General features: G+C 39.0%; 1 protein-coding gene across 1 annotated transcript in view; it reads right to left on the bottom strand.

Annotated features, from left to right (window-relative positions):
* The window catches only part of EML6 (EMAP like 6), a 91,114-nt gene that overhangs the window by 73,482 nt on the left and 5,233 nt on the right, over positions 1 to 12,399 (bottom strand). The gene's annotated exons all lie outside the window — the stretch shown is intronic.

Consider the following 12,399-nt stretch of genomic DNA (forward strand, 5'->3'; position numbering starts at 1 on the left):
TCACCATGCTCTGCTGTCCTGCTGATGACAGATGTTATAAATGACTATTCTAAAGTTGGCTTTTGGCAAGGTGTGTGCTATATGATTAATAACTTTGTGGTAAGGATATAAGTTTTTATTTCTGCGGTTAGTAAAGAAAATGAAGTGTAGTGGTAGTAGTGATAGAGTAATTGCTTAAACTGTCTGTTTGGCTGGGATAACATCCAGTGAACACGTAAAGAAGACTCTGCTATTGATACACCAGCTGTCAGCATCTCCCATCTGAAGGAAGCACAAACTAAGACCCAATCTGGAGGTGATGATGAAGACACAGCCCAGAAACACACAGCTCTAAAAAGGCAAACCCAAGGAGGGGCCCTGCAAAACAGTCCCTGGAATATGGAAACTAGTTCATGGAAAAATATGAATATTCAACAAACTAATACAACCAAAAGGGTATTAAAAGAAAGCCTGTGAAATAGAGATGTGAAAGTATTAGCTAATTTAGCTAATAGCTAAAGTAATTTAGCTATTTCAAAGCCTGTGAAATAGCTAAATGCCAAATGACCCAACCAACCGTACTTTGCTTTTTTTCCTTATCTCCTAATTGTCTTATCTTTTTATTAAAACCTATTTCTTAAAATCTACCAAAAAGTGAATCTCGTTTTTCACACAGAGTTATGCAGCACCGTGGTAAAACCAACCAATGATTCACCAATCGCATACCAATGGCTCTGCACATAAAAAGATAAACAGGAAAACACCAAAGCAAATCAGAATTTAACGCTGACTAGAATTTCTCACTGCTTCCCTTTCAGCCTTCCTTCCACCACAATCTTTGTTTGTTAGGGTTTTGTTTTCTTTTTTTTTGTTTTTTTTTTTTGTTTTTTTTTATGGTTACTGATTGCTTTAAACAGCATCAATAAATAAAAGAAGTACTCACCAAAGCTCCGGAGCACCTTTAGAGAGGGTACTTTAACAACTGAACCCTTTATATAAAAACCTCCTGCTCTCTCCCCTTTCCAGCTGACCCAGGTTTGTTACAAATGAAGGCCCGGTGCAGGGACTTCCAAATCCTGCTGATTCAACTCAGGTGAAATGCTCACCTGAGAACAATCTGTGCTTAACAGACGGCAGGGAACAGAAAATCCTCACAGGCCAGAGCTCTTTTTTTTTTAATCACAACAAAAGACTCAAGTCCACCTTAACTTAATACCACAAAATTAATTCTCCAGCCAAGGTCTTTTTCTTGACAGGGACGTTGCCCTAAACATCTTGTGGATCTGAGGCGTTTGCTTGGCTGAGTAGAGGTTTCTAAATGTCTAGAGAAAGGAAGCTCGTTTTGAAGCTTTATACTAAAAAAAAAAAAAATCCTTATTAGTCACAAGGAAGCAAAGGACATATTTTTAATGGGTTTGGCTCGTAGCACTGCCTGCAGATATTTGAAATGTGCCCAAAACTCAGCTGCTCACACTGAAGGATGGTGTGTATTTTGGTCCACTTGTGAAAGTACACCTAAATACTCCCAACTCATATGTCTTAGAAAAATCACCATCAAGGCACATCTTCCTTTGCTCAGCACACACAAATATTATTGAGTTTATCTTTACAGAAATTACTAAAATAGTAGCAAGCTGTTACCCTTTGTGTAAAAACCCACATCTGTGAATTAAAGAGGCTGCACCTCTATCTAGTGAAAGGTAGAAATTCAAATTGGTCATTTTTAGAATTTAATTGTACGTAGAAATTATGATCAGATGAAAGATTTATTTTAAAAATTTTTGTGTTTCTGGGTTCATTGATTATTTTTATGTGTAAAACAATAATTCTGCGACGCTTAATTGTCAAATCAGCATTGTATAGTCACTTAAAAATGTTTTAATTGTTCCACTTTTAATTTCTTTTTAATCCTTAGTACTTTCCTGTGATGCTACTGAATATTTCCTCTAATTCATGTACTGCCACATTTTGTAAGTACATTATCTGCTTTTATTAAAAAAAAGAGTGAACTAAGGAGAAAAGAAGGGAATTACTTTAGTAGCTTCTTGGGAAATAAAGATGATCCCAGTCTGGAGTGCCATACAAAAGCAGGCTGCCTAGAAGTTAGAAAGTTCATTTTATCATTCCATCAATCCACTGTCTAATGAGGTAAAAGAAAGAAGCAGCTTCAAATGTCAACATTAATAATAATTACACAAGCCAAAGTAAAATATTCCTTTGCCTTCTGGAATCTCACAAAGGCTGTGCAAGCACTAAAGATGTATTTTTTCAGACTCATGTGGATATGAGCAGCACTTTTGGATCAGAAACTGTAATTCATCAGGACAAGAAAAATGAAATTACTTCTTAGACTTCTACAATAGAAAATCTTACTTAGAGAGTCCCAACACCAGGAGTTAACACCAACGTGCCACGTGCACCAGACATCCCCTGTCTCGGCCACAACTACTGAAGTGAAATAAATCAAAATGCTGCTTTCCCCAGAGTTGTTTCCAAAATCATAACGTTTTAAGCGCGTATTAAAATGTAGGATCTGAACACAATAAATTCAGTAACTCAAGTTACTGCCTCCCCGGGGTCTGTGGGACACACCTCAGGGTACTGTTATTAGAATTTTGTATTGCAGACCAGCTTCTGAGCTGATCTGGGGATTCAGATCTTTTGTTGTGCTCCCAATACAGGCAAACAGATAAAATGGGAAGCAAACTTAATTTAGGTAACTGTGCATTGGAGGAATTCCCAGATTTGCCAGAGAAGGAAGAATAAAACCGAGGAGAGCCTCATGCCAGTGGTACCTAAGTTTGCTGGTTTAAATTATCTATATTGCAGTCTGCAGTACTGATACACTTGCAGCTTGGCTGAAAATACAGCTGTCAGTGTTTTCTGATCAGATTTGTATTTCTGAAAGCAAAAGATTACTAGAGATGACTGATGTGGGACACATTATCCACATTCTTCTCTCTCTCTCGCAAAAATATCAGACAAATTGGGAAACAACCAGAATTTTAATGTGTGTTAATTTGAACAATGTATTTTGTGTACATTTGCTTTTATTTTTGTATTCTGCAGACAGCTGGAATAAGTAAAAAAAAAAAATCTGTCATCATCTCAGAATTGGAAAAGAGATTGAAAACCAAAAGAACTGAAAGCCCATGATCTCTATATTCATTATTTAAATATTAAAATAGTAAAATTATATACTTTTGCTTTCATGATCTTATAAGCAAGCCATAAGCATATCTAGAAATGTTTGCACTTTTACTTTGGAAATGAGATTCATAACCTGGCTGGAACACACCTTAAAAAATATTGTTTTGTTTAACATGGTATCGGATGGATAATAGAAACTTTTTCATTTAATTAGAAAATGACTGAAATAATTGCACTTCAGTGTAATAACATTCAAGTGAACTTATTTGGCTGAAAATAGGGCCCCACTGGATGGGTTTTTTAAACTTTTTCTAAATTATCCAGACCAAGCCCAACAGGATGTCACCCTTCATCAGTGTTTTACAACCTCCAGATCCAGTTAGAAAACAAAACCACAAACCAAACAAAAACAAAAATACAAAACAAAACAACCCACCACATAAAACCTGGAGATTGGCATCTATTTTCCAACAATTCCTCATTTTAAAACCCCCTTCACTTCGAGATGTAGGTTTAGGAAGAGGAGCCTTTGTAGGTTTTCCTTTAATGTCTTTTCAGGTAATACACACACATTTGAGTCCCAGCTCCTCCAGGCAGATGGAAATAGTTTGTTCCACAGAAAGTTGGTCTCTCTCAGGTTTCAGGTGAGTGTTTTGGGAACAATCCAGCCTCTTCTTCAGAACAAGGACCTCTACTGATTATTGAATTGCCCTCAACCGTTCAGGGGAAGAGCCACAACATAAATATGGATTTTTACACAGAAAGGTGAGAATGGAACAAGGACAAAAATTAAAAAAAAAAAAAAAAAAAAAAAAACAAAAAAGGATGCAAGAATGGAATGAAGAGGAAATAAGACAGCAAGGAAACTTCCCATATATTAGTCAGAGAGACTAACTCTGAGACTAGCCTCAGAGAGACTGCGGCAGCCTTTAGGGGGTGACTCTGGGGTCATGATGAAGAGCAGATTCCAGCAGCTGAGTGGGAGTTTAATTGATAATCTGAAGTCATCTCCCTGAAGACTGGGGAGAAGCATTCATCTTTATTCACTCTGTCAGCTGGCCCTTCTTGTTACAACAACACAAGAAATATAAATAAAATAGATCTGAGAAAAAAAAAGGAAAAAAAAAGTTCAATGAACTGAAGCATAATCTAAAACACAAATGAGGATTCTAATTACGAAAAATAAAGTTAATGTTCAGAATGAATGAGATGCTGCCACATTTTTCTATACATCAAATTCCTCGGAGCTTTTGCTGGTTTATGAAAGAGCTGGTCAAAACCACATGCTTACATTTCCAAGGTGAGAGAGGTGAAATGTGTTGGCATGCTGTATGAACAACCCAGTCTGGGAAGCCCCATGTCCATGAGCAATCCAAGAATGGAATAGGAGACCAACCTACTCTAGTCATTGTCCCACTGGAACTTTCCCATTTGGGGTGGCAGATGCCAGAGGTACCAGTAAAGCAGTTCTGCCTCACTGACTCGTGGGAGCCAGGAGAAAAACTGAAATCCAGCATGTTAGAAACAGTATGCTAACATTCCCACAGGAATAACCAGCGCAGGACATAACTGAAAACGACGTTTGAAATGCCATGGTCTGTCTTCAGAAGAGAGAAATGAAGAGCTAAAAATCCCCAGGACTTCCTGAGCAGAATGCAATGTCTCATGCCTTAAATTCATGCTGACATACAGTGAAGCTCTTCTGTTTTAACATATTTGGGCATGTTGTCCTAAAGCCACAGCCCAAGCCTCAAAGAACAAACCATGATTGTGGCAATTGCTTTTTTTGGTGACTCTCACCTTTTTTTTTTTTTTTCTTTTTTAAATTCTTGTCACATACTGGAGGGAAAAAAGCCTCCTGTCACAATGCAAGAGGTTTGGGGTTTTTTACTGGAAACATTTCCTAGCAGCCTAAATTTCTGCCAGCACACAGAAAAAGCTTAGATGTGCCAATATCAAACAACTATACATAGTCCCAACTGCTTAGCAATTCCAGGTTTAAGTGCAATCCATTCCTAAATGGAATGAAGGGACATCACTCCCCACTGCTTCCTACAGCACAGAAAAGAGGGAAGTGAAAGGGGTAATTGTGTGATGATATTTAATCAACAATTTATTTGAAAGATAAAAAAATATCAATTTTTAATAATTATGCATTATACAATACTGCATAATTATATAATAATATTTTGTATATATATATACACACACACCATTTGTATGCATTTGTGTATGTACCTATGTTTAAAAACCTAAAACACAATCCTGACAATGACTGGGGTGGATCACAGAAACTCCAGCTCTGTTGATAGCAGCCTGTGACAGCTGCAGACGTTCAATTTTGAGGGGCTCAAGCAGATAGAATCGTTATATCTGATAGGGAGAAAGAAAGCAGAAAAAAAATGTGTGCACTAAAGTGTCATCCTGTATAAAGTAACTCCTACCAAACTAAATGCAAAGGTAAAAGAACATTTACCTCTCGGCGGTGGGGAGCCCCACAGACTGAAAAATCAAAAAATAACAGGTAACACGGGGAAAGCATGAAATGCAATACACATTCAAATAACTATTTAATACAGCAAGAAACAGGGCACTCTGAAGAGCTGACTTATTTAACAGCAGTATATTCATACCTCATAGAGTCTGTCCTTGGTTGAAACACAAGATACATGGTTATTCCTAATTTAAATTATCTTATGACCCTTCACCAGGCCTAATAGGCAACGAAAATACAATTGTGAAGTTATACTGATATAGACACGAGTGCCAAAATATTTCTTGCTCAGACAAATGCATGCTGCTTTATCAGCTTCCTCCCAGGAAAATCCTGCTTTATCTCACATAAGGCCAGCTCTCAGAGAACAAGACTCTCTGTTCAGATTTACAATATTCTTAAAATAGGCATTTACAAAAATAAATAGCTGTCACCCATCTCCCATGCAGATCTAAGATTTCCTCACATGCCTAGTCACACTCCTGTATCCACCAGGCTCTGGAAAGTTAAAGATCCACAGCCTGGTTCCCATCAAAGCACAAACAAGCCCCGGAAATTCAAGTATCTTCTAGAAATTTTAGACATGGAAGATTAGTTTACTTCCAAGCTTTTAAAATAACCCATCTGTGTAACAGAGCAATTCGTATGCTGCACATAAGGCAGTGCCCACGGAGTCATCATCATGGCTGGAAAGCAAATTATGTCTGTGGTAACTCCACAGAAAGGGAAGAGAACAGCAAAAAGTGAGGACAGAGTCTGGGAATTTAGCAAGTTCTCCGAATCAGATAACTTCCCTTCTGTGCTGCCTACAAAATGGATAGTGGGGGAAAAACATAAAGGGAAAAGGTTCAGAACCTCTATTTAGTGTTACTTGAGGAAACAAACTCTGTAGGGGTTTGAGGAAAGCTGCCCTTGCATGAGGAATAAGCTCAGGTCCTGACTTTGAGGTCTAAAGAAACCACACCAATACCTGACACACTGGTATCAGAGCTCACAAGCCACATTCAAATCCATCTCTACAGTAACTTGGCATGTTTATGGGATTGCTTCACAGTCACTTCAAAATGAGCTCTTATCAAATGTAAATACAGCAAGCTTCAAATAGAAAGTTATACCTTGTTGTTAATTTTTTCCGTAAGTAAAACTTTCAGTATTAAATTTCTGAGGAAGCAGAGTGTCCCTGGAAGTGTTCACCCATCTCCCTGTTCCTCTGAAAGACTCATCAGGTATTTTGAAAAGATGCTCACAAAACCACTTCAGCTTCTCTGTCCTTCCCCGGAACCAGCTGCACTAGGCACCCTCACAATATAGCACTCTCCCTGCTATTCAACCCATGTCTTTTAACACAATATAGAATTATCATCCAACCAGTTATTAATTTTACCTGTGTTTTAATGGATATGCAGCCAGTCACAGACACAAAGAGGAAAGAGCAGGCATGAAGGTATGACACCACCAAAATCCACGACATGCTGTATTTAAGAGGGATTACCATGATCCAAAGAATGCCTTTTAAACTTCTATTTTGTGAGACTAATACCAGGAGTTATATAAACAAACATGGAATTAATGCCTTTCTATGTTTTTATGTAAGCACCGTGACTCATTTTCTTGCCTGTTACTATTATTTCTCTTTTCCTCTTGGTTTCTTAGCCAACTCTTCAGAGCAGAGATTGGGAACCTGGAGCCGTGCTTTCAGTGAAACCTTGGAGAGCTGGGCTCATCCAAGCCCTTTTTGCTGTATTTTAGGCTCAGTGCTGCAGTGGAGGCTGAAGAGTTTTGCGCTGTTATGTAACTGCCTGGCAGCACATAGCTTCAGGCAGTTATAATCTGGTTTACTGCTTGTCGTTTGCTAATACTTGGGGTTTTTCCTCTAGCTTATGGTATCAGGGATGTTACAGGGGGAGTCGCCTTTCCCTTCCCAGTAGGAGAGAGAGCAGGCTCCAGCCACAGCTGCCAGGCTCGTGTGGAGAATACAGCTGTGAAAAACGAGATTTACTTTTTGGTAGATTTTAAGAAATAGGTTTTAATAAAAAGATAAGACAATTAGGAGATAAAGAAAAAAAAAAAAAGCAAAGTACGGTTGGTTGGGTGACTTGGCATTTAGCCAAGTCCACAAATTGCTATTTCACAGGCTTTCTTTAAATACCCTTTCTGTTGTATTAGTTTGTTGAATATTCATATTTTTCCATAAACTAGTTTCCATATTCCAGGGACTGTTTTGCAGGGCCCCTCCGTGGGTTTGCCTTTTTAGAGCTGTGTGTTTCTGGGCTGTGTCTTCATCATCACCTCCAGCTTGGGCCTTGGTCCGTGCTTCCTTCAGATGGGAGATGCTGACAGCTGGTGTATCAACAGCAGAGTCTTCTTTACACGTTCACTGGATGTTATCCCGGCCAAACAGACAGTTTAAGCAATTACTATATCACTACTACCACTCTGCCTAATTTCCTTTACTAACAGCAGAAATAAAAACTTCTATCCTTACCACAAAGTTATTAATCATATATCACACACCTTGCCAAAAGCCAACTTTATAACAGGCATTTATAACACAGCACATCTCCCTGCTCATCCCATCCTCTGTGCTGAAGCTTCCTTGTGCCCTGCGCCCTGCCTCACAGGATGGGCTCTGCTGATGGCTCCCATGGCACTGGAGGCTGTAGCTGAGCACAATCTTGGAGCACAAGCCCAGGATGAGATGTGAGTGGTGCTGTTCCAGTGAAATCTGCTAATCAAGTGCATTCAGCAGGGTTGGGCAGACTTCCAGATTTAACCATACCGTGGCAGACAGCCAGGAGTGGGAAATAGCAACACACTCGGTCGTGAGCAGGGACAGAGTCCTGCATTGCTGATTGAAGATCCCGGTTTCTTCCAGAGCTTTAAAAATTACAAGCTATTAAAGAAGGCTTCACACGTCCTTGATAACAGTTCAGATGTCTACTTGGTTTTCTATTCTCTTAGTTTTCCTGAGCAAAATATTCTTTTTCCTTCATTCCTTTCACCCATGCCAGATAAGACAAAAAGATGTATCACACCTGATTCTTCAGTGCAAACCTAAGGTAAGAATTAAGTGGACACTTAAATTAAGTGGACAAGGTCTCCCTGGGAAGGGAGCAGCCAAGAGCCAGTGTGAGGCCTCCTTTAGGTGTCTGCACTCTGCTCATTCTGCATACAAAACTAAAATGGTATTTTTCATGCTGTATTTTACTTCTCTGTCCATGAAATCAACCTCCTTAAAGAAGAAAAAAAATATTAAATGGGAAAATCAGATACAAGCCATGGGAAAACTAAATATGAAAATAAAACTAAGAAAAACCATGAAAGCCTCAAAACTCTACCTTCTTGGCTAAATTCTATTTCAAAGGAAGAAATTACTTCATATCTGTTTTCTTAAGATTGCAATTTTTTATAAAATTGCCTTTTTTTTTTTTCCACAAAACTGTTAAGTGTTCTGACACGGAGAACCTGAATTTATGAAAAGCGATTTTAAAAAGGATAAAAGAAGAATTTTTAATAATCTGAACTGTCCTTCCAAGGAAGAGTTAAGATGGAAGAGAGACGAGCCTAAAACAGATGTGTAGAATGCTTAAAAAAGTGTTCTTCCTCCACTTAATGGAAGAGAAATAATGAGAATTAGCTCTCTTAATTTATTCTTTGCCAAAATTTTCTGTCACTATATGAAATGTCAAATTTTCATTTGAAATAGATTTGGAGTATTTATTTGGAGATCTGTGATACAATTATATCACAAACTCTATATTCCAAGGATTCCCATATCCAAAAGAAAGCTCCCAAATTTTTGAGTGCATTCTGAATGGCATGACCTGTAATATAGAAACCAACTGATTAAAGGACACTGGGTGGGAAATAAAAGGAGGAGGAGGAGGAAAATGCCACACACAAAAGAAAAGGAAAGTAGCATTTCTTTAACACCCTTATTTAACAACATTAAACAATCAAAAATCTCATCAAGTTTCAAAGAAGAGAATGAGAGTGAATGTGGAAGGTAATAGTGCTCTGTTGTGCATCTTTTGCGAATGCTCAATGAGTTCAAACTCGTTGACACAATTAATGAAACCTGCCAAACCCATGGAGTTATGTTAACCCAGTGTGCAGCTAAGAAGACACAGCAGTATTCCTGGCCGGGATTTGTGTGGGCTACTTGTTCTAAGTATCTTTTGTATATTTATAAAGTATATTTATAAATTTGTATAATTTTTATTATTTGTTATTTTATTATTGTTATTGTTATTATTTATAAATTTTATAATTTTTAATATTTGTGTATTTATATATTTGCCTATATAAAGTATATTTATAAATTCGCTTTTCTGCAAGCCCGGGTGCAATTCTTTAAAACTCGGTTCCAGCATTAGGATGTAAAAGGGCCAGCCGAGGCAGAAAGTGGGGCATGTCTAGGGACAGTAACTCTGGTTAGGACAGAAACAGACCCTCAGCTGTACCAAGCCTCACCTTTACACAGCCAGCCCAGGGGCAGGGGACAGCAGAGGGACATTCACTGCGGGGCCACAGCCCCAGACCCAACCAAACCACAGAGAACTCCTCGGGCTTTGGGGAAGATGAATCAGGGAAACCTTATAAATATGATTGCTTAGCAAAGATTCTGGAAATGTGAAACCTATAATGGGGATAGAAATGAAAGCTGACTTTGAGTTGTAGGGTACTGAGTCTCAGTTACTACAGAACCTGAAAACAATGGCCTAGCTGGCTGAAGGAGAATCCCTTTGGATTGAACAATCCCTTTCTGCTGGCTCAGGGATCCAAAGGTCAATGCAGCAAAACAGAAAAGTCTAAACAGTAGTTTTTAGAGTTTAAAATATAACACAGTATGGTAATATAGTAGTTCTTATAGGCTGTATGTAGATTCTATAGGATTTTGTGTCTTGTGTTGGTTGGTCACTGTAAATTAGAATATTCATCACAAAAGGAGATAAAATGTATTGTAACAAAGACCTCGCTCTCTCAACTCTTGCTCTTACCTCTTCCTCCTCTCCTCCCCAGTACTCTTACCCCTTAACTCTCTTACCTCTCAACTCTCACCCTTCCTCTTCCCCCTGCTCCTGCTCTCTCCTGCTCTCTCCCCTGCCCTTTGCTCTCTCTCTCCCTTCTCTCTCAGCTCTCTCCTGCTGTTCTCTCTCCCTCTCTCTTTGGGACTCCCCTCCAGCCCAGGCTGGTGGCTGAAGGCAAGGCCCTTTTCCCCACGGCCCTGCAATAAACCCACATGTTCTGGAATGTACAGGTCAGCAGAATTCCCTGTCCCAGCCGTCCGCGGATTTGCCTACACTCGGGGAAAGGCAGTTCCATTATTCCCTTCTTGGGAATAATTTCAACTAAAGACAGATTTCATAAAGAATCAATATAATATCGTTTCAGACGCTTGTGGCCACTTCCAGATGCCACATGTTTTAAAAAACCAAACAATTCCTCTGTGGAAGTAAAAGGCCAGCATATATGCAACAATCATTGCATCTGCAGGAGACCTTGAATCAGGAACACAACTGCATAATACAAACTTGTTTTACAGCCATTAAGAAAGAGCAGTTTCACTGAACAGCATTTCAATTTTATTTTTTTTAAATAAATAATTTCTAAACAGATTAGAATCACTCAAAATCCTAGAGGGATCAGGAACCTGCTGTAGACCTACTGCTAAAATCTCATTTAAATGCAGCCACACTTGTACATGTTCAGCACTGGTGTGACCAGGGCCAGAGAGCAGATCCCAGTGGTGTCATCTCTGATCTGCTGCCAGAGAGAAGCCACAGAGAAAGCTGAACTTTTACTTAATCATGGATTCCAGCACTGGAGAAGCCAAAAGGTCCTCTAAGTACCTTACAAATAGTGCTCAAACACTGGAGAGATGAAAGGACAAGTTAAAGAAATTTATATTTAACACTTTTTCTGGTCAGACAGCAGCTGACTGTGACTAGCCTCCAGTTAAAGAGCTCTCAGGGTACAGAGAAGGAGGCATGGTCTGCCTAATCAGGGTGAAACCAAAAAGGCTCCAGCCTTAACTGCAGGCAGAGCTGCAAAAAGCTGAGGGTGCATTTTACTGTCTTTTTTACTACAATTAATTTCTAAAATAAACAATATCACTTGAAAAAAAAAAGCCCAGAAAATTCTTCTTCAAAAGCACGGCTCATCTTGCCCAAAACTGTTATTTTGCAATTCATATTTGCAAGGAGTAGGTTACTACCACAGTAAATGACACTTGCATACTTATCTCTGCATATGGAAGACAGTTTCTGAGGATGAGAAAGCAGGTATTTGGCATGAATAGATTCCAAATTTTCACGTGGAGGCATCAATATTAGTATGACTACGTATAAACTGCATTGCCAGTCAGCAATTTTCATGTAGGGTTATGCCTTGAACATTCAAGCCTGCTAAAATAATGGAGGCACTCAAGATTGTCTATAAAAAAAAATCCAGTAAAATTGGAACAAGGAGTGTTAGGCAGCCAAAATTACAGGGTTGCTGTCTCACTCTGAGAGTAGCCTTTATATTGCGCTCTGTTTTAATTACCATCATTTCAGTGTCTTTCCATCCATCTGTCACAGAAGGAAGAACAGACTTCACCCCCAGCACAGAAGCACAGAAGTTCCAGCAATAAGGTCAAGCATCCCAAGGTTCAGCATGCTGCAGGAATGCCCAAATGAGCTTGACTAAACACTTGGCCTTAAGATCAGGCCTCCCTAAAGCTTTAGAGGTCTGTTCCCAAGCCCTAACAAATACCACCTCAGAAGGGGAATTTA

The sequence above is a fragment of the Sylvia atricapilla genome, chromosome 3 (assembly GCF_009819655.1).
Source record: "Sylvia atricapilla isolate bSylAtr1 chromosome 3, bSylAtr1.pri, whole genome shotgun sequence".
NCBI lineage: Eukaryota > Metazoa > Chordata > Aves > Passeriformes > Sylviidae > Sylvia > Sylvia atricapilla.